A 24,073-nucleotide genomic window follows, 5' to 3' on the forward strand; every position below is an offset into this window, starting at 1 on the left:
GACGTTCTCCAGATTCATCCATGTCCCTACAAACGACACAAACTCATCATTTCTGATTGCTGCATAATATTCCATGGTGTATATGTGCCACATTTTTCCAATCCAGTCTATTATCAATGGGCATTTTGGTTGATTCCAGGTCTTTGCTATTGTAAACAGTGCTGCAATGAACATTTGTGTAAATGTGTCCTTATAGTAGAACGATTTACGGACTTTTGGATATATACCCAGTAATGGGATTGCTGGGTCAAATGGAATTTCTATTTCTAAGGCCTTGAGGAATCGCCACACTGTCTTCCACAATGGTTGAACTAATTTACACTCTCACCAACAGTGTAAAAGTGTTCCTTTTTCTCCACATCCTCTCCAGCATCTGTTGTCTCCAGATTTTTTAATGATTGCCATTCTAACTGGCCTGAGATGGTATCTCAATGTGGTTTTGATTTGCATCTCTCTGATGACCAGTGACGATGAGCATTTTTTCATATGATTGTTGGCCTCATATATGTCTTCTTTCGTAAAGTATCTGTTCATATCCTTTGCCCACTTTTGAATGGGCTTGTTTGTTTTTTTCCTGTAAATCTGTTTGAGTTCTTTGTAAATTCTGGGTATCAGCCCTTTGTCAGATGGGTAGACTGCGAAAATTTTTTCCCATTCTGTTGGTTGCTGATCCACTCTAGTGACAGTTTCTTTTGCCGTGCAGAAGCTGTGGAGTTTGATTAGGTCCCATTTCTCTATATTGGCTTTTGTTGCCAATGCTTTTGGTGTTTTGTTTATGAAGTCCTTGCCTACTCCTATGTCCTGGATGGTTTTGCCTAGATTTCCTTCTAGGGTTTTTATGGTGCCAGGTCTTATGTTTAAGTCTTTAATCCATCTGGAGTTAATTTTAGTGTAAGGTGTTAGGAAGGGGTCCAGTTTCTTCTTTCTGCACATGGCTAGCCAGTTTTCCCAACACCATTTGTTAAACAGGGAATCCTTTCCCCATTGTTTGTTTTTGTCAGGTTTATCAAAGATTGTATAGTTGTATGTATGTTGTGTTGCCTCCGGTGCCTCTGTTTTGTTCCATTGGCCTATATCTCTGTTTTGGTACCAGTACCATGCTGTTTTGATTACTGTAGCCTTGTAGTATAGTTTGAAATCCGGTAGTGTGATGCCCCCTGCTGTGTTCTTTTTGCTTAGAATTGACTTGGCTATGCGGGCTCTCTTTTGGTTCCATATGAAGTTCAAGGTGGTTTTTTCCAGTTCTGTGAAGGAAGTCGATGGTAGCTTGATGGGGATAGCGTTGATTCTGTCAATTACTTTGGGCAGTATAGCCATTTTCACGATATTAATTCTTCCTAACCATGAACATGGAATGTTTCTCCATCTGTTTGTGTCCTCTCTGATTTCATTGAGCAGTGGTTTGTAGTTCTCCTTGAAGAGGTCTCTTACGTTCCTTGTGAGTTGTATTCCAAGGTATTTTATTCTTTTTGTAGCAATTGCAAATTGCAGTTCGCTCTTGATTTGGCTTTCTTTAAGTCTGTTATTGGTGTAGACGAATGCTTGTGATTTTGCACATTGATTTTATATCCTGAGACTTTGCTGAAGTTGCTTATCAGTTTCAGGAGTTTTTGGGCTGAGGCGATGGGGTCTTCTAGGTATACTATCATGTCGTCTGCAAATAGAGACAATTTGGCTTCCACCTTTCCTATTTGAATACCCTTTATTTCTTTTTCTTGCCTGATTGCTCTGGCTAGAACTTCCAGTACTATATTGAATAGGAGTGGTGAGAGAGGGCATCCTTGTCTAGTGCCAGATTTCAAAGGCAATGCTTCCAATTTTTGCCCATTCAGTATGATATTGGCTGTTGGTTTGTCGTAAATAGCTTTTATTACTTTGAGATACGTTCCATCGATACCGAGTTTATTGAGGGTTTTTAGCATAAAGGGCTGTTGAATTTTGTCAAATGCCTTCTCTGCGTCAATTGAGATAATCATGTGGTTTTTGTTATTGGTTCTGTTTATGTGGTGAATTACGTTGATAGACTTGCGTATGTTGAACCAGCCTTGCATCCCCGGGATGAATCCTACTTGATCATGATGAATAAGTTTTTTGATTTGCTGTTGCAATCGGCTTGCCAATATTTTATTGAAGATTTTTGCATCTATGTTCATCATGGATATTGGCCTGAAGTTTTCTTTTCTCGTTGGGTCTCTGCCGGGTTTTGGTATCAGGATGATGTTGGTCTCATAAAATGATTTGGGAAGGATTCCCTCTTTTTGGATTGTTTGAAATAGTTTTAGAAGGAATGGTACCAGCTCCTCCTTGTGTTTCTGGTAGAATTCGGCTGTGAACCCGTCTGGACCTGGGCTTTTTTTGTGTGGTAGGCTGTTAATTGCTGCCTCAACTTCAGACCTTGTTATTGGTCTATTCATAGTTTCAGCTTCCTCCTGGTTTAGGCTTGGGAGGACACAGGAGTCCAGGAATTTATCCATTTCTTCCAGGTGTACTAGTTTATGCGCATAGAGTTGTTTGTAATATTCTCTGATGATGGTTTGAATTTCTGTGGAATCTGTGGTGATTTCCCCTTTATCATTTTTTATTGCATCTCTTTGGTTGTTCTCTCTTTTATTTTTCATCAATCTGGCTAGTGGTCTGTCTATTTTGTTGATCTTTTCAAAAAACCAGCTCTTGGATTTATTGATTTTTTGAAGGGTTTTTCGTGTCTCAATCTCCTTCAGCTCAGCTCTGATCTTAGTTATTTCTTGTCTTCTGCTGGGTTTTGAGTTTTTTTGATCTTGCTCCTCTAGCTCTTTCAATTTTGACGATAGGGTGTCAATTTTGGATCTCTCCATTCTCCTCATATGGGCACTCATTGCTATATACTTTCCTCTAGAGACTGCTTTAAATGTGTCCCAGAGGTTCTGGCACATTGTGTCTTCGTTCTCATTGGTTTCGAGGAACTTCTTTATTTCTGCCTTCATTTCATTGTTTATCCAGTCAACATTCAAGAGCCAGTTGTTCAGTTTCCATGAAGCTGTGCGGTTCTGGGTCGGTTTCTGAATTCTGAGTTCTAACTTGATTGCACTATGGTCTGAGAGGCTGTTTGTTATGATTTCAGTTGTTTTGCATTTGTTGAGCAGTGCTTTACTTCCAATTATGTGGTCAATTTTAGAGTAGGTGTGATGTGGTGCTGAGAAGAATGTGTATTCTGTGGATTTGGGGTGGAGAGTTCTGTAAATGTCCACCAGGTTTGCTTGCTCCAGGTCTGAGTTCAAGCCCTGGGTATCCTTGTTGATTTTCTGTCTGGTTGATCTGTCTAGTATTGACAGTGGAGTGTTAAAGTCAGCGTAGTTGCTGACTTTTCGATTGGGTCTCTGAGTGGATACCCAGAATGTTGATGATGAAGTATTTCTGTTGCTTGGTTTTCCTTGTACCAGTCTAGCCCCTTTGCTGTACGACTGCTGAGGTCTGCTCCAGACCCTGCTTGTCTGGGGTGCACCTCTAGCAGCTGTGGCACAGCGAGGGATGCTACCAGTTTCTTTTTCTGCTATCTTTGTCCCAGGATGATGCCTGCCTAATGTCAGTCTTTTGGATATAGAGGGGTCAGGGAGCTGGTTGAGGAGACAGTTTGTACTTTATAGGGGCTTAATTGCTGAGCTGTGAGCTCTGTTGTTCATTCAGGGCTTTTAGGCTGCTATGTTTGATTCTGCAGCAACAGAGCTCATTAAAAAACCCTTTTTTTTTCTCAAATGCTCAGTGTTGGGTTTGGGCTTTATTTTTGGATGTCCGTTGCGGTCCTGCCCAGCTAGGATGCAGACTAGCTGCTGTTTGGGTGCCGAGGCTCCGCCCTGCTGTTGTGTGATTCGCCCTGTTCCTGCAGGCTCTGCTGTGGTCTCCACCACACCTTGCGGCGGAGTCTCTCTGTTGTAGCGGGTTGCCTAGGCAATGCCAGGCTGCGTCAGCAGTGGGCGTGTATCTCAGTAAGGACGGTTGCCTCGGCAACGGCAGGCTGCGTCAGCAGTGGGCGTGTATCTCAGTTGGGGCGGGTTACCTCGGTAATGGTGGATGCCCCTCCCCCTCAGAGTGTCTCGGGTCATCTGCCCGGGGCTTGTTTGAAATCGCGGTTTTGTTCGTCCCACTGGGCCAACCCTAACCCTCTGTCCCTGCGATCCCCTGGCTGGCCCACTGTCCAAATCTAGCTCAGTCTCAAGTCCAGCCCTCTCATGTCTCCTGTTGCCGGTTCAATGGGGCACCCGGACAAGCGTGCCCTGTTGGGAGCGCTGGGTAGGGCCGGCCGCTGCCACCCCGGCTGCTGGCTTCGCCAGGCGGAGGTTTTGCCTGGCGTCCTGCGTCTCCTCTTCACTTGGGAATTTCCTTGTTCTGTGGGCTACAGAGATCAGTCTGGAAATGCAGCTCAGACTCACCTTTCCGCGGACACAATGCGAGCTCCAATCCTGGGTTGTTCTCACAGTGCCATCTTGAGTCCTCCTCCTAATTTCATGTTCTTATTCTAGATTCCTAATTGTATGCTTAGATATTTGATTTTTGACCAATTTTTAATTTTAATTTTTTCCAGCTGTATTGAAGTATAATTGACAAAAATTGTATATATTCAAGGTGTACAATGTGATGTTTTGAGATACACACTTACATGCAAATATATAATGGAATATTTGCCACAGTTAATCAAATTAACATATCTATTATATCATATAGTTTCCTTTTTGTATATGTAGTTGGAATAATCAAGATCTATTCTCTTGGCAGATTTCAAGTATACAATATACTATTGTTACTACAGTCACTATGGTGTGCATTAGGTGTCCAGAATGTATTCATTTTATAACTTTGAGTTTTTAACCTTTGACCAATATCTTTTTTTTTTCTGATAACCTGACTCCTGGTAACTATCCTTCTACTCTCTTTCTATGAGTGTGACTTCTTTTTAGAATATGTATAAGTGAGATCATGCAGAATTTTTTTAAATGCTAAATAATATTCATTTATGTAAATATATATATATCACATTTTAAAAAATTCATCCACTGATGGCCACTTAGGTTGATTTCATGTCTTGGCTGTTGTGAATAATGCTGCAATAAACATGGAAGTACAAATATCTTTTCAACATATTTATTTCCTTTGGATGTGTAGTCAAAAGTGCAGTTGTGGGATCATACAGTTGTTCTATTTTTTAAGATTTTGAGGAGCCTCTATACTGGGTTTCATAATGGCTGTACCAATTTGCATGCCCACCAAAACATGTAAGAGTTTTCTTTTCTACGTATTTTTAGCTACACTGCTTACCTTTGAGTTTTTTTATAATAATTTTTCTTACAGATGTGAAGTGATATCTCCTTGTGGTTTTGATTTTCATTTTCCTGATGATTAGTGATGCTGAGCATTAGTTCATATACCTATTGGCCATACAAGTATCTTCTTTAGAAAAATGTCTTATTCAAGTACTTTGCCAACTCTTAGTGTTTGTTTCTTTTCATTGAGTTTATGAGTTCTTTGTATGTTTTGAAGATTAACCCTTATCAGATATGTAGCTTGCAAATATCTTATTTTATTCTGTAGGTTGCCTTTTTGTCTTGTTGGTTGTCTCCTTTTCAGTGCAGAAGTTTTTAAGCTTTAAATAGTACCAATTGTTTATTTTTGCTTTCATTGCCTGTGCTTATGGTCGCAGATCCACAAAATTATTTCCAAGACCAGTGTTATAGAGCTCTCCCCTATGTTTTCTTCTAGAAATTCTATGGTTTCAGGTCTTACATTTAAGTCTTTAGTTGATTTTGAATTGGTTTTTGTGTATGGTGTTAAGGATCTAATTTTATTTTGCTTATGGATATTTGCGTTTCCCAGGACCATTTATTGAAGAGAATATAGTTTTTATATCATGTATTTTGGTGATTTTGTCAATGATTTGTTGATAGTATGTGTGTGGGTTTATTTCTAGGCTTTTTATTGTGTTCCATTTCTCGATCTGCTATGTCAGTACCATACTATTTGATTATTATAGCTTTTTAATATATTTGAAGTAACGATCCATATGCCTGCAAGTTTATCCTTGTTGCTACAGCGTGCTTTAGCTATTTGGAGTCTTTTGTGCTTCCATATGAATTTTAATACTTTTTATTATTTCTGTGAAAAATGTCATCGAAAATTTGATAGGGATTGCACTGAATCTTTATATTGCTTTTGGTAGTGTTTTGACAATATTAATTTAAATCCTTGAATATTGGATATCTTTTCATTTCTTTGTATCTTCTTCAATTTCTTTGATCAATATTTTATAGTTTTAAGTGTACAGATCTTTCACTTTCTTGGTTGAATTTATTTCTAAATAAAATTTTGATACTATAAGAAATGAGATTATTTTCATAATGTCTTTAACAAATAGTTTGTTGTTAGTGGATGCAAATGATTTTTGTATGTAAATTTTGTATTCTGCAACATTACTGAATTCATTTTTTAGTTCTCACTTATTTTGGGGGGCAGTAGTCTTTAGAGCTTTCTATATGTAAAAACATGTCATCCTCAAACAGATACAATTTTGCTATTTCTTTTTTTGAGTTGGATGCCTTTTAGTTTTTTTTTTTTTGCCCAATTGTTTTGGCTAGAACTTCTAGTACTAGATTGAAGTGGCAAAGTGGGCATCTTTGTCTCATTCCTGATCTTTAAGCAAAAGCTTTGAGCTATTTGCCATTGAGTATGATGCTAGTCAGGGGCTTGTCATATGTAATTTTTATTTTTATTTTGAGGTACATTCTGTAGTTATGGGGTACATTAATATAAATGTCAGTCATTCTAAATCTGTTAATTCGGTTATTCAAGTCTTCCATATACTTACGTAGGTTTTGTTTGTTTACTCTATATGTTACCTGGACAATTGCATTAAAATCTTGAACTGGCAATGTGGATGTTTTTTTCTTTGAATGATGCCTAATTTGCAAATCAAAACAAAATAAGAAAGTTTAAAGAAGGTTATTTTCACCTCTTATTTAAAAAAAATCTTATTTTCAGTTTGAGGATACATGTGAAAGTTTGTTACATAGGTAAACTTGTGCCATGGGGGTTCACAGTAAAGATTATTTCATTACCCATCCATTAAGCCCAGTACCCAATAGTTCTCTTTTCTTCTCCTCTTCCTCCTTCCACCCTCCACCCACAAGTAGACCCCAGTGTCTGCTGTTATCTTCTTTGTGTTCATAAGTTATCGTCATTTAACTCCCACTTATAAGTGAGAACATGTGGCATTTGATTTTCTGTTCTGCATTAATTTGCTAAGAATAATGTTTCTGTGTTAGTTTGTTAAGATCTATCCATGTTCTTTCTTATGGCAGCATGGTATTCCATAGTGGATGTACACCACATTTCTTTATCCAATCTTCATTAATGGTCATTAAGGTTGATTTTTGTCTTTGGTATTGTGGATAGTGATGCAGTGAACATTCATGTGCGTGTGTCTTTATGGTAGAATGATTTCTATTCCTCAGGTAATATACCCAGCAATGGGATTGCTGGGTTGAATGGTAGTTCTGCTTTTAGCTCTTTGAGGAATTGCCATACCCCTTTCCACATGGTTGACCTAATCTGCTTTTTCACCAACAGTGTATTAGCATTTCTTTCTCTGCAATCTTTACAGCATCTGTTATTTTTTGACTTTTTAACAATAGCCATTCTGACACATGAAACACTATTTCATTGTGGTTTTGATTTACATTTCTATAATAATTAGTGATATTCAGCTTTTTCCCCCCAAATGTTTGTTGGCTGCTTGCATGTTTTCTTTTGAAAAGTATCTGTTCATGTCCTTCGCTGACTTTCAAAGGGGTTGTTTTTCCCTTGTAAATTTGTTTAAATTTCCTATAGATGCTGGATATTAGACTTATGTCAGATGCATAGTTTACAAAAATTTCTTCCCATTCTGTAGGTTGTCTGTTTACTCTGTTGATAGTTTCCTTTGCTTTTGTTTAGACTGCTTTCAGTATCTTTGTCATGAAATATTTGCCCATTACTTTGTCCAGAATGATATAGCCTAGGTTGTCTTCAAGGATTTTTATAATTTGGATGTTACATTTAAATCTTTAATCCATCTTGAGTTGATTTTTGTAAATGTATAAGAAAGGGGTCCAGCTTCTGCATATAGCTAGCCAGTTATTCTAGCACCATTTATTGACTAGGGATTATTTTCCCCAATTGCATCTTTTTGTCACATTTGCTAAAGATCAGGTGGTTGTAGATAAGCAGACTTATTTCTGGGTACTCTATTCTGTTCCATTGGTTTATGTGCCTGTTTTGGTACTAATACCATGTTGTTTTGGTTACTGTACCCTTCTGGTATAGTTTGGAGTCAGGTAATGTGATACCTCCAGCCTTGTTCTTTTTGTTTAGGATTGCTTTGGCCATTTGGGTTCTTTTTTGGCTTCACATAAATTTTAAAATTGTTTTTCTAGTTCAGTGAAGAAAGTCATTGGTAGTTTGATAGGAATAGCATTAAATTTGTTAATTGCTTTGGGCAGTATGGCCATTTTACTGATATTGATTCTTCCTATCCAAGAGCAAGGGATGCTTTTTCATTTGTTTGTGTCTTCTCTGATTTATTTGAGCAGTGTTTTGTAATTCTCATTATAGAGATTTTTCACCTCCCTGGTTAGCTGTATTCCTCAGTATTTTATTCTTTTTGTGGCAATTGTGAATGAGATTACTTTTTTGATTTTGCTCTCGGTTTGCCTATTGTTGGTGTATAGGAAAAGTGGTGATTTTGGTATATTGATTTCATATCCTGAAAGTTTGGTGTAGTTGTTTATTGACTGAAGGAGCTTTTGGGCTAAGACTATGGGGTTTTCTAGATACAGAATGATGTAATTTGCAAGCAGAGAGATTATATTAAACAAGGACTAAGTGATGGTTACTGAGGGTCCTGTGAAGTGTTTTCTTGTATAGAAACATTCTACATATTGATATTTTTGTTTTAAGCATTGAAATAACATACCTTTGACATTTATACAAAGAACATTCACACAAAGTTTATGATTAAATATTCAATTGTTGGAAAAGAAAAATCTAGAAGTTCAAGTATTAAAATGAAATGAAGGATTTTTTTTTTTTTGAGATGGTTTCACTCTTGTTGCCCAGGCTGGAGTGCAATGGTATGATCCCAGCTCACTGCAACCTCTGTCTCCCGGGTTTAAGCAATTCTCCTACCTCAGCCTCCCCAGTAGCTGTAATTACAGACATGTGCCACCACACCAGCTAATTTTTTGTATTTTTAGTAGAAACAGGGTTTCACCATGTTGGCCAGGCTGGTCTCAAATTCCTGACCTCAGGTGATCTGCCTATCTCGGCCTCCCAAAGTGCTGGCATTACAGGCATGAGCCACTGTGCCTGGCTGAAGTGAAGGATTTTTAAGAGTTTCTTATTTCCCTTACTTCAAACAATTTTGTAATTGGAAAACTTATTGGTAGTTAAGGTTTTTTTAAATTTAGAAGAGTAACACATGATCATTGAAGAAATTTTTGAAGATAGACAAACATCAATGATACAAAAGCAGACACATTCCAGAACAACAGAAAACCCAGCAAGAAGTCTGCATACCTACAACTCTCTGATCTTTGACAAAGCTGACAAAATCAAGCAATGGAGAAAGGACTCACTATTCAATAAATGCTGCTGAGATAATTGGCTAACCATATGCAGAAGACTGAAGCTGGACTTCTTCCTTATACTATATACAAAATTCAACTCAAGATGGATTAAAACTTAAATGTAAAACCCGAAACTATAAAAACCCTTGAAGACAACCTAGACAATATTATTTTGGACATAGGAACAGGCAACGATTTCATAACAAAGATACTGAAAGCAATCACAACAAAAGCAGAAGTTGACCAGTGGGATCTGGCTATATTTAAGAGTTTCTGCATAGCAAAGGACATTATCAGCAGAGTGAACAGACAACCTACAGAATGGGAGGAAATTTTTGCATCTGACAAAGGTCTAGTATCCAGCATCTATAAGAAACTTAAACAAATTTAAGAGAAAAGCAAAACCCTATTAAAAATTGGACAAAGGTTGTGAACAGACGCTTTTCAAAAGAAGACATGCATGTGGCTAACAATCATATGAAACGAAGCTCAATATCAGTGGTCATTAGAGAATGTAAATTGAAACAACAGTGACATACCATATTACACCAGTAAGAATGGCTGTTATTAAAAAGCCAAAAAATAACAGATACTGGCAAGGTTGCAGAGAAAAAAGAATGATAATATACTATTAGTGGGAGTGTAAATTAATATAAGTATTGTAGAAGACAGGACAGTGATTTTTTGAAGACCTGAAAAGAGAAACACAATTTAACTCAGCAATCCCATTAGTGGGTATATACTCAAAGGAATATAGATCATTCTGTTATAAAGACACATGTATGCATATGTTCATTGCAGCACTATTCACAATAGCAAAGACATGGAATCACCATGAATGTCCATCAGTGATAAACTGGATTAAAAAATGGGGTAAGTATGTACCATGGAATACTATGCAATTATTAAAAAAATGAGATCATGTCCTTTGTATGAACATGGATGAAGCTGGAGCCCATTATTTTTAGCAAACTAATGCAGGAACAGAAAACCAAATACTGCATATTTTCACTCCTAAGTGAGAGCTAAATGATGAGAACACATGGACACATAGAGGTGAACAACACAAACTGGGTCTTATTGAAAGGTGGAGGATAGGAGGAGGGAGAGAATCAGGAATAATAACTAATGGATACCAGGCTTAATCCCTGGATGATGAAATAATTTGTGCAACAAACCCAAATGATACAGCTTTACCTTTATAACAATTCTGGACATGTACCTAGAACTTAAAATAAAAGTTAAAAAAAGAAAAACAGAAGGCAAAAGGTAAGTTTATATAGTCCTACCATCTAATAGTGGCAACTGTTAATGTTTTAGTGAATTTTTCTTTTATTGTAATAATGTGAAAATACGTTTTTGTGTAGTTTGTTTTCTTCAATTAAGGATATAACATAAACATTTTATGCTATAAACCATTTTCACTAACATTATTTAATTTTTATAAAATACAGAAATTCTTTATTTGGTATGAGATTTGCATTCATAAAGATGTCCTATAATTCAACTGTCAATAAAATTTATTATTTTATTTATTAAATTATTTATTTATTTATTAAATACATTATAGTGATGAATGTATTTAAATTTAGCAACTTAAGAATAGATTAGTAACAGATTTTTTTAGCCATAGTCCCCACAGGTTTATTTTTTTTTAATTTCCTATCATCCTTACAGAGTTATCTAATGGTTTTTGCAAATTAAACATCTGCAGCAACTGTCCTTGTTTACTTTTGACACTGTTTACTTGGGATTTTTTTCTTGTTTTTTCTTTATGTTCTAAATTATATAGGCATCTTTAAGGGGTAGTTGACATGTTTGCTTCAGTTTGTATGTAATAGGTTTCATTTATTCTAGACACAAAATTTTATATTAATTCTATGTTTTTTAATTTGGCTTAATTATGGTGATTACTGTAATTCTCTCTCTTGCCACAGTGATTGGTTCAAATGGGAATAAGAGCTATGCTGGCCCAGAGAATAACCCAAGATTGTATTCCATATTTGAATAAAAAGCTCTATCTATTTCTGAATTGTGTAACATGGATATAATGGCCGCAGCCATTATACTATCCTAAGGAAAGCCTCCCTGCAGGAGATGACACTTGGAAGAGAATTGCGCTTAGAGACTCAGATAAAAATCTAATTGAAATACTTTTAAAGTCACACCTGAAGCCTCTTTCCTTTCTTCTGAAGCAGGGATGTTTAACTTTGTGTTCACATTTGATGTTATCTAGGAACATGTGAAATTATATTTTAAAGTACCCAAGACCACTTAAATAATTTCTGGAGAGGTTTATAAAATAATACTCTGGCCTATATCCCATGAGCATTTCTTATAGATGCTGGATGTTAGACCTTTGACAGATGCATGGTTTGCAAAAATTTCCTCCTATTCCGTAGGATGTCTGGTCATTCTGTTTATAGTTTCCTTTGCCATGCAGAAGCTCTTAAATATAACTAGATCCTGCTTGTCAATTTCTGCTTTTGTTGTGATTGCTTTCAGTCTCTTTGTTATGAAATCTTTGCCCATTCCTATGTCCAGAATTGTATTGTCTAGGTTGTCTTCAAGGGTGATTCCAGCAGACAGGATTGAGAACCATTGCTCTAGGATATTCAGTAATATGAGGTCATAACTTACTTTATTATTTAAGTCCATTTGTTTCTTTGTCTGTTTTATGCAACCAAAAGAAATCTCACTGGTAGACAAGGAAAGGAGATTATGGCAAGTGTATACCTATGTAACCATCCTGCACAATCTGCATACGCACCCCAGAACTTAAAGTATAATAATAATTTTTAAAAATTTAGAAAAGAATGTAATATTGAACCAAAAAAAGCCAAGTACAGAGGATCACATAAACATGGTTTATTTATATAAAATTTGAAATCAAGCAAAAAAAAATCATTACAGCATTCTTATACCAGCACCTAAAAATCTAGGTTTAGGATTTATTAATAATTCTAGTAGCTATTAACTTCAATTTGTTAGCAAAATTGGGAAAAAAAGGGAATTGTGCAAACCATTGCTATAAGTTTATCTCAAGCCATATTTCAAAAGGAATAATTATGACTGTATAAAATGTCCTATTTCATATTGGCTAATTAATGGAGTGTATATAGGATTGACATACATGATTCATGCTCTTTTCAGTTGCATAGTAGATACTTTGTCATAAATTTGACTATATCTCTTGAAAAATTATATAATCTCAGTCTTGATCTATAATTTTTTACTCTTTATAGACAGAGATTGCGTTTTTGTTTGCTTTGTCATGTTTTAGGTGCAGATTAGGCAGTTTAAAGGGTAGTATCTTAGCAACAAAGTCTTCTTTTACATTTTACTGGCACAATGGTACATTTCTTTTATTACTGTTATTACGATGCTGTTATTATCATACTTCATTGCAATTGCTTGACCCAATATCAGGACTTAATATTCTTTCTGGGTTATACCTTGAGCTCACAATTATTGTGGTTCTTGAAATAAACACTATGTTCTTATGTTCTGTTTGAGCTGTGTGATTTTTATTTAACATTTGGTTATATTTATTTAAAAACTTTAGAGAAGTGGTTGAAAATCATAAAATTGAGACTGCAAGTGACAGATAAAATTCTTGATACTTTCTGAATATTTTTTCTTGACATTGTTGCTTTAATAATTTTTAAAACAAATTTAGAAATCCATTTCTTATTCTTTCTCTGAGCTGCTTTTGCTCACTAGCCTCAGGCTGAAAGTTATTATTGAGACCCCAGTCGCTGAACCAGGATACCAGTATTGGGAAATTTGTGCAAGTTTCCTGAACTGACACAAACTTAGATCAAGGAAGATTTCAATTCAGACGTGTAAACTAGTGGGCACGTTGACAACTGAAGATCATATTGAGCATTTGAATATGCTCAATATTAAAATAAGTGGACAGCTGAAGAGCATGGTTAAGACTTTGAGTAGAGCAGTTAATTGGGAATCCTGAGATAAATGAACTGAGAAGGGAAAAGTTGAACTTATCATAAATGATCATAAGAATTGGGAGTCACTGAAAGGCAAAGTTACAGCCAAAGTAGACAGAAGGAATTTCTTATCTTGGAAAGGAAATTTTCTTCTATTTTTTTTAAACTAGGAGACAGAAGCAGTTGCCTTTGTTCGAATGGCCTATATTCAGAGTAGTTACAGTGGGAAATTGTACTACGTTGTATTTTTTCATAGATAAATGTTGTGAGGAAAATTGTAATATTTTAATGTAAGAATTCACCACCTTAACTTTCACTTGATACAAGGTGATATATAAATAAATATTAAACAAAGTTATTTGTGAGTCATATATATTACAGAAAAGGCATATGAAAAGTGAATTTAAAAATGAATTAATATTTAGAACTGGATTTATTCTTACCACAAATCCAGAATATGGTTCATCTTTCATAGTTACATAGGCAAGACTTTTACAAATCTTGAGAAGTACCTTATACTTCTGTTTCCAAACACATAGACCTTTATACTCTGTATAATTGAATAACTACTTTGTTGTTATTGGCACAGAAAAAAACATATTTTTTTTTTTTTTTACTTTTCCTCCCTTACATTCTGTTTTTTACTCCAATGACTTTTACCCTTTCAGATCCTGATACCAGGGCCCATTATCTTTGGTTTCCAAATTTATAAATAATATATTTTAGGGGACTCAGGCAAGTGACCAACATAGGTTTGCTAGAGATTGCCAGCTCAACATCCATTCTTTCCCTTCTTCTTGTTGACAGAACTTCTGAATCCTCTGGTATATTAATATACCATTTGTAGCTACTTGTAGTTGTAGACTAAGTTTTGGCCAATAAAAGATAATTTTAATTTACTTAGTAACTCTGAGCCTGGTTTTCTCTTTAGTAAAATAATCTCCTTCTTTACACTTTACTGACAGCATTGAGTTTTTGGCTCTGAGAAAGTTCTTGAAAATTGAGGAGGTGATTTTTCTTTTCAATTACTGAGACAACAAGGATAAGGGCCTTACCTAGGGACTGCTGGAAGAGCTTAGATCTATTGCAACTTCTAGGATTGTTACATCAGACCTGAATTGCCTACTCCTAGAATTATTTTAAATGAAATAGAAATAAACATATTTTACTTAAGCCACTGTATTTTGTATTTCTATATTTAATGGAATCTATATTTTGATTACCAAATGTTTCAATGTGAGTCATGTTTTAGTCAAAGTGCTTCAGTTGAAAAATATCATTTTGATCCTTTCTTAGGTCTTTTTTTGTGGTTCCAGAATAGTCCATTATAGTTCTTTATATAATATCACTCATCCTCCTACTCCCCGAAGAATTCTCTAACTCTTTCACCAACACTCTCCTTATAGTACTTAGGATTCAGGCCATGCAGTACCCCTGCTATGTCGAACCTAATGAGGAATATAGTTAGGTTTTCTCCCTAACTGGAAGAAGCTAAGCAGATGGTATCTGAATGTTATGGTCAAAGGAGAATGATAAAGCTATGAATTTTCAGACATGAATAATTAGATCTTTCCACAGTTATCTTTCTAATTTAATTCTCTGTAGAATACTCGTCTCTTTCTGTTATTGGTGGACCGGTTCTGGTTCTTGATTTTGCTGTACAAAAGAATTTGAGAGCAAGTCCAAAGCAGATGTAGGCAAAGAAGTTTATTGCAAAGTGAAAGTACACTCTGAGAGGCAGAGAGGGTTGCTCAAAGCAGGTGACAACCCATAGTGCTTTAGAGAGATTCCCTTTATGGGAGCTGTACATACATATTCATAAAATACTGGTGAGGTCAAATATGCAAAGGCAGACCTGTGGTTTGTGCATGTGCTCAGCATCTACATGCTGTAACACACATCATAGGTATCATTAGCATATGAAATATCCACCTAGGGTATTAAATGAGGAAAAGGTCACTATAAGCTAAACCTTGAGCTTACCTGTGCATGTGGAACCTAGAAGTCTCTAGCTCCCACGACACAGTACTTTGTACCTAATAGCTTATTTGGTCTTTGGGGTTGATTGACTGGAGATTAGGGAAGCTATAACATAAATAAGGGGTTTTGTTCTCTTTCCTAGGCCATATAGGGTATTAGGAACTTTTAACCATCTGCCAATAGACTGGTATTCTGTAGGACTGCTTATCTTGCAAAAGAATTAGGTGCTGACACATGAGAGTGCAAGTGAGGCAGAAGGAGTTTACAGGGCTTCACACAAGGGGACAAGTCAGTATGGCTCCTGACTATACTTACACGACCTCATATTTTCAGTTTCTCAAAAATAGTCATGTACGTTACAAGGTAACTTGCCCATATTTTACACTGAGTAAATCAGCAAGTTGGAGCTTGAACTTGCATTTATCTGATTCTAAAACCCATGATGATACCTCTATATTTTATTGCACAAAGATTATAATAGGATGTGATAAGTACATTGCTAGAGAAAATTTTAGAGAAAAGTGGATACTTGAGTGGTAGTTATGTAAATGACTTCTGGCAGTGAGGAGCACTGGAATGGGCTACAATGGGAATAGGAAGGTAGTTCAGGATGAGGAAACCTCTATCTGGAAACATACCAGATAGCTAGCAATGGGGAATTGGCTGACCTAGTGAAAAAGATAGCTATAATGCTTTCTGACTTTGTGGAGTTTAAGCATTTTTCTGGTTTTGTAATTAAATTTATTGTTCTTTCAATTCAAACTAAATACTGCTGTATTATAATTAAATTTATTCTTCCTTTAGACATGTAGGTAATTCCAATCCAGAAAATTCATTCTCTTCTTCAAAAAACAAGACTAGAAATGGAATGAATGCAAATTTTTATATTATTTTTCTATATTTTCCTTAAGATTTTTTTTCTACTTATAGTAAGAAAATGAATAAGAGTAAGATATATTTTTAGCTTTCAGATAGGCCTGAAAGGAATACCTAAGCAAATATAAAAATACCCCAAAAAGCAATGTTAATAATTTTCATAAAATAACAGCATACTATTTATTTCTTAATTGTTCTTGTTATTTAGATATGTCTTTTTTTTTTTTTTAGTGACTTGCTTTGGTAAATAAACCTTTAGTTCTTAAACATGCACTCAGGAGAATATATGAAAAGTGAGAGAGATATTACTGTTCTCAGAGTTCTCTCATAACCTTTATAACAGTGAGAATTTGGCATGTGTTTTTAGCTTCTAGCAGCTGATTTTCTCACATTTTAAAAATAAACGTCATTTTATTTATTTACTTATTTTTAAGAATGTATGTTCTTATACAGATTAACTTTGAATTTTCACAAAGTGAGATTAAGTAATAAACTGTCTTTTGACATTAAGTAGGTTTTACTTATTAAAAGGTACTCTAGCAAAATAATGCAAGTATATAATTTAGTATGTCTAATAGTTTTAAAAGGCTTTTTATAAAATCAGCAAACCCCTGTTCTGTCTTCCCTAGAGTTTCACTTTTTGGAGACACTAATTTCTAGCACTTCTGGGTTTCAGTTCTCCTACTAATATATTTCTAAATAATATACCTATAATACAAATTCTTAATTTTTTTCAAGAGTCAGTATTGCACATTGACTTATTTCTATGACAAATGTGAATTTTCATTATTTTTTTTTATACATGAATCTGTTTATATATTTTGTCCATGTGCCAATGTATGTTTTGTATCTCGTCATCAGTTTTTTCACTCTCAAAAATTGATGTGTAGCAGTTGCATGCATTTTGGGGACATACATGCTTTTTTGATACCTGTATACAATGTATAATGATAAAATTAAGGTGATTGGGTTATCTGTTATCTCAGACATTTACCTTTCTTTGTTTTTGGAACATTATAAGACTTCTGTTTTAGCTGTTTTAAAATATATAATCAATTATTAACTATAATTCCTTATTGTAGTATTATTATACTTTATTCCTTCTGTCTAGCTACATTTTTGTACCCCTTTACCAACTTCTCTTTACCCCCTTTCTCTTTTCCTTATCAGCCTGTGATAACCACCATTCTACTCTGTATGTCTATGAGATCCATGTTTTTAGCTTCTGCATATAATGGAGAACATTTGATATTTGTCTTTCCTTGCTGGGGCATATTTTGCTTAACACAATGACCTCCAATTCCATCCATGTTGCTGTATTCTTTTCATGGATGAATAATATTCTTTCTTCCTTTATTCAGTCATTGATGGGCACTTAGGTTGATTTCCTATCTTGGCTATTGTGAATAGCGCTACAATAATAAACATGAGAATGTGGATATCTCTTCAATATACTAGTGTTCCTTCTTTTGGTTATATACCCAGCAATGGAATTCCTGGATCATATGGTAATTCTATTATTAATCTTTTGTGAAATCTTCATACTGTTTTCCATAATGACTGTACTCCTTCACATTCCCACCAACAGTGAATGAGTGTTCATTTTCCTCTGTATCCCTGCTAACATTTGTCATTGTTTTTGTCTTTTTGATAATAACGATTCTAACTGGAATGAATAATATTTCATTGTGGGTTTGAGTTGCATTTCCTTGATGATTAGTGATGTTGAGCATTTGTTTATATATTTGTTGGCCATTTTTATGTTCTGAGAAATGTCTATTCAGACCTTTAGCCTACTTTTTAATATAATTATTTGTTTTTTGGCTGGTCATGTATGGTGGCTCATACTTGTAATCCCAGAATTTTGAGAGGCAGAGTCAGATTTATTACTTGAGCTCAGGAGTTTGAGACCAGCCTGAGCAACATGGTGAAACCCTATCTCTATGAAAATACAACAAAAAGTAGCTAGGCATTGTGGCACACGCCTGTAGTCCCAGCTATTTGGGAAGCTGAGATGGGAGAATTGCTTGCACTCTGGAAGCAGAGGTTGCAATGAGTCAGGATCCTACCACTGCACTCTAGCCTGGGTGACAGAATGAGATTCTGTGTCAAAAAAAGTCTTATTTTGTTTTCTATTGAGTTGTTAAAATTTCTTACATATTCTGGCTGTTCATCCATTATTAGATGGATAGTTTCCAAGTTTTTTCTCCAATTATGTAGGTTGTCTCTTCACTTTGTTGATAGTTTCCTTTGCTGTGCATAATATATTTTTAGTTTTCTGTAATTCCATTTTTCTATTTCTGCTTTTATTGCCTATACTTTTGAGGTCTTACCCAGAAATCTTTGTCCAGACTAATATTCCATAGTGTTTCCTCAATGTTTTCTTTTAGTAGTTTTATGATTTCAGATCTTATATTTAAGTATTTAATTCATTTTGATATTTTATATGGTAAAAATGGGAATCTAGTTTTATTTTTCTGCATATAGTTTTCCCAGCATCATTTAATTAAGAGACCATCATTTCCTCAGTTTAAATTCCTGAATAGCCAAGAATAAGTTAGCTACAAGTACATGGATTTATTTATGGGGTTTCATTCTTTTTAATTGCATTTTAGGTTTTGGGGTACATGTGAAGAACATGCATGATTGTTGCATAGGTACACACATGGCAGTGTAATTTGCTGCCTTCCTCCGCATCACCTATATCTGGCATTTCTCCCCATGCTATCTCTCCCCAACTCCTTACTGCCCAGTGACACTCCCCTATTTCCGCCAACAGACCACAGTGTGTAATGCTCCCCTCCCTGTGTCCATGTGTTCTCATTGTTCAACATCCACCTATGAGTGAGAACATGCAGTGTTTGATTTTCTGTTCTTGTGTCAGTTTGCTGAGAATGATGGTTTCCAGGTTGATCCATGTCCCTACAAAGGACACGAACTCATCATTTTTGATGGCAGCATAATATTCCATGGTGTATATGTGCCACATTTTCCTTGTCCACTCTATCATAAATGGGCATTTGGGTTGGTTCCAAGTCTTTGCTCTTGTAAAGAGTGCTGCAATGAACATTTGTGTGTGTGTGTCCTTATAGTAGAACAATTTATAATCCTTTGGATATATACCCAGTAATGGGATTGCTGAGTCAAATGGAATTTCTATTTCTAGGTCCTTGAGGAATCACCACACTGTCTTCCACAATGGTTGAACTAATTTACACTCCCACCAACAGTGTAAATGTGTTCCTATTTCTCCACATTCTCTCCAGCAACTGTTGTCTCCAGATTTTTAATCATCACCTCTAACTGGTGTGAGATAGTATCTCAATGTAGTTTTGATTTGCATTTCTGTAATGACCAGTGATGATGAGCATTTTTTCATATGTTTGTTGGCCTCATGTATGTCTTTTGTAAAGTGTCTGTTCATATCCTTCGCCTACTTTTGAATGAGCTTGTGTGTTTTTTCTGGTAAATCTGTTTTAGTTCTTTGTAGATTCTGGATATCAGCCCTTTGTCAGATGGCTAACTGCAAAAATTTTTTCCCATTCTGTTGGTTGCCAGTTCACTCTAACGATTGTTTGTTTTGCTGTGCAGAAGTTGTGGAGGTTGATTAGGTCCCATTTGTGTATTTTGGCTTTTGTTAGCAATGTTTTTGTGTTTTGGTCATGAAGTCCTTGCCTATGCCTATGTCCTGAATGGTTTTGCGTAGATTTTCTTCTAGGGTTTTTATGGTGTTAGGTCTTGTGTTTAAGTCTTTAATCCATCTGGAGTTATTTTTAGTGTAAGGTGTCAGGAAGGGGTTCAGTTTCTGCTTTCTGCACATGGGTAGCCAGTTTTCCCAACACCATTTATTAAACAGGGAACCCGTTCCCATTGCCTATTTTTGTTAGGTTCGTCAAAGATTGGATGGTTGTAGATATGTTGTGTTGCCTCTGAGGCCTCTGTTCTGTTTCATTGGTCTATATCTCTGTTTTGGTACCAGTACCATACTGTTTTGATTACTGTACCCTTATAGTATAGTTTGAAGTCCAGTAGTGAGATGCCTCCTGCTGTGTTCTTTTTGCTTAGAATTGACTTGGCTATGCGGGCTCTCTTTTGGTTCCATATGAAGTTTAAAGTGGTTTTTTCCAGTTCTATGAAGATCATTGGTAGCTTGACAGGGATAGCGTTGAATCTGTAAATTACTTTGGGCAGTATGGCCATTTTCACGATATTGATTCTTCCTAACCATGAACATGGAATGTTTCTCCATCTGTTTGTGTCCTCTCTTATTTCATTGAGCAGTGGTTTGTAGTTCTCCTTGAAGAGGTCCTTTACGTTCTTGTTGATTGTATTCCTAGTATTTTATTCTCTTTGTAGCAATTTTGAATGGCAGTTCATTCTTTAGTTGGCTCTCTTTAAGTCTGTTATTGGTGTATAGGAATGCTTGTGATTTCTTCACATTGATTTTATATGCTGAGACTTTGCTGAAGTTGCTTATCAGTTTCAGGAGATTTTGGGCTGAGACGATGGGGTCTTCTATATATACAATCCTGTCGTCTGCAAAAAGAGACAATTTGGCTTCCTCCTTTCCTCTTTGAATACTTTTATTTCATTTTCTTGCCTGATTGCCCTGGCTATAACTTCCAATACTATATTGAATAGGAGTGGTGAGAGAGGGCATCCTTGTCTAGTGCCAGATTTCAAAGGGAAAGCTTCCGGTTTTTGCCCATTCAGTATGATATTGGCTGTTGGTTTGTTAAAAATAGCTTTTATTATTTTGAGATACGTTTCGTCAATACCTGGTTTATTGAGGGTTTTTAGCATAAAAGTCTGTTGAATTTTGTCAAAGGCCTTCTCTGCATCAATTGAGATAATCATGTGGTTTTTGTCTTTGGTTCTGTTTATGTGGTGAATTACATTTATAGAATTGGGTATATTGAACCCGCCTTGCATCCCTGGGACGAAGCCTACTTGATCATGGTGGATAAGCTTTTTCTTGTGCTGTTTCAATCAGTGCCAATATTTTATTGAAGATTTCTGCATCTATATTCATCATGCATATTGCCATGAAGTTTTCTTTTCTTGCTTAGTCTCTGCTGAGTTTTGGTATCAGGATGATGTTGGTCTCATGAAATGATTTGGGAAGGATTACCTCTTTTTGGATTATTTGGAATAGTTTCAGAAGGAATGGTAGCAGCTCCTCTTTGTATGTCTGGTAGAATTTGGCTGTGAACCCATCAGGACCTGGGCTTTTTTTGGGTGGTAGGCTCTTAATTGCTGCCTCAACTTCAGACTTCTTTATTGGTCTATTCAGGATTTTGACTTCTTCCTAGTTTAGGCTGGGGAGGATGCAAGTGTCCAGGAATTTATTCATTTTTTCCAGGTTTACTGGTTTATGTGCATAGAGTTGTTTGTAATATTCTCTGATAATGGTTTGAATTTCTGTGGAATCTGTGATGATTTCCCCTTTATCATTTTTTTGCATCTATTTGATTATTCTCTTTTCTTTTTTTATTAATCTGCCGAATGATCTATTTTATTGGTGTGTTTGAAAAACCAGCTCCTGGATTTACTGATTTTTTGAAGAGTTTTTTGTGTCTACCTCTCTTTCAGTTCTGCTTTGATCTTAGTTATTTCTTGTCTTCTGCTAGATTTTGAGTTTTTTTGATCTTGCACCTAAAGCTCTTTCAGTTTTGATGATAGGGTGTCAATTTTAGATCTCTCATTTCTTCTCATGTGGGCATTTATTGCTAAGTATTATCCTCTAGAGACTGCTTTAAATGTGTCCCAGAGATTCTGGTATGTTGTGATTTTGTTCTTGTTAGTTTCGAAGAACATCTTTATTTCTGCCTTCATTTCATTGTTAAGCCAGTCAACATTCAAGAGCCAGTTGTTCAGTTTCCATGAAGTTGTGCAGTTCTGAGTTAGTTTCTGAATTCTGAGTTCTAACTTGATTGCACTGTGTTCTGAGAGACTGTTATGATTTCCATTCTTTTGCATTTGCTGAGGAGTGATGCACTTCCAATTATGTGGTCCGTTTTAGAGTATGTGTAATGTGGTGCTGAGAAGAATATATATTCTGTGGATTTGGGGTAGAGATTTCTGTAAATGTCTATTAGGTTTGCTTGTTCCAGGTCTGAGTTCAAGTCCTGGATATTCTTGTTAATTTTCTGTCTCATTGATCGGTTTACTGTTGACAATTGTGTGTTAAAGTCTCCCACTACTATTGTGTGGGAGTCTGAGTCTCTTTGTGGGTCATTAAGAACTTGCCTTATGTATCTGGGTGCTCCTGTATTGGGTGCATATATGTTTAGGATCGTTAGCTCTTCTTGTTGCATTGATTGTTTTACCATTATGTCATGTCCTTCTTTGTCTCTTTTGATCTTTGCTGATTTAAAGTCTATTTAATCAGAGACAAGAATTTCACCTCCTGCTTTTTTCTGCCCTCCATTTGCTTGGTAAATCTTTCTCCATCCCTTTATTTTGAGCCCTTTTGTATCCTTGCATGTGAGATGGGTTTCCTGTATACAGCACACCAATGGGTTTTGGCTTTTTATCCAATTTGCCAATCTGTGTCTTTTGATTGGGGAATTTAGCCCATTTACATTTAGGGTTAATGTTGTTATGTGTGAATTTGATTCTGTCATTTTGATGCTAGCTGGCAGTTTTGCCCATTAGTTGATGCGGATTCTTCATTGTGTCCATGCTCTTTACCATTTGTTATGTTTTTGGAGTGGCTGGTATTGGTTGTTCCTTTCTATGTTTAGTGCTTCTTTCAGGAGCTCTTGTAAAGCAGTCCTGGTGATGATGAAATCTCTGGGTACTTGCATGCTTATAAAGGATTTTATTTTTCCTTCACTTATGAAGCTTAGTTTGGTTGGATATGAAATTCTGGGTTGAAAGTTCTTTTCTTTAAGAATGTTGAATATTGGCCCCCACTCTCTTCTGCCTTGTAGGTTTTCTGCAGGCGGAGGAGCCCCATGGGTCGCCAGCACAGCTGGGTTGGCTTGTGCGGCTGTTTTGGCTTTTTCTGCATCTATTGAGATGATCATATGATTTTTGTTTTTAATTCTGTGTATGTGGTGTGTCACATTTATTAACTTGTGTATGTTAAACCATCTGTGAATCCTTGGTGGGAAATCACTTGATCATGATATATTATCTTTTTAATATGCTGTTGGATTTAGTTAGCTAGCATTTTGTTAAGGATTTTTGCACTTATATTTATGAGTGATATTGTTCTGTAGTTTTCCTCTTTTGTTATGTCCTTTCCTGGTTTTGGTATTTGGGTGATACTGGCTTCACAGAATGATTTAGGGGGTATTTTCTCTTTCTCTATTTTAGGGAACAGTTTCCAGGATTTATAACAATTCTTATTTAATGTCTGATAGAATTCAGTTGGGAATCCATCTAGTTCTGGAGTTTTTTTTTTTGTCATTTTAAAAAATTATTGTTTGAATCTCACTACTTGTTATTGTTCTCTTCAGAGTTTCTTTTTCTTCCTGATTTAATCCAGAAGTATTAAATCCTTATAAATTTCCAGGAATTTATACATCTCCTCTAGTTTTTTTAGTTTGTGCATATGAAGGTGTTTAGAGTAGCCTTGAATGATTGTTTGTATTTCTGTGGTATTGGTTGTAATATATCATATTTTGTTTC

At 35.7% G+C, this 24,073-nt stretch overlaps 1 protein-coding gene across 3 annotated transcripts in view; it reads left to right on the top strand.

The window, feature by feature from the left end:
* STPG2 (sperm tail PG-rich repeat containing 2) overlaps positions 1-24,073 on the top strand; it is a 667,306-nt gene that overhangs the window by 180,706 nt on the left and 462,527 nt on the right. The gene's annotated exons all lie outside the window — the stretch shown is intronic.

Source organism: Callithrix jacchus, chromosome 3 (assembly GCF_049354715.1).
Source record: "Callithrix jacchus isolate 240 chromosome 3, calJac240_pri, whole genome shotgun sequence".
In the NCBI taxonomy this organism is placed as follows: domain Eukaryota; kingdom Metazoa; phylum Chordata; class Mammalia; order Primates; family Cebidae; genus Callithrix; species Callithrix jacchus.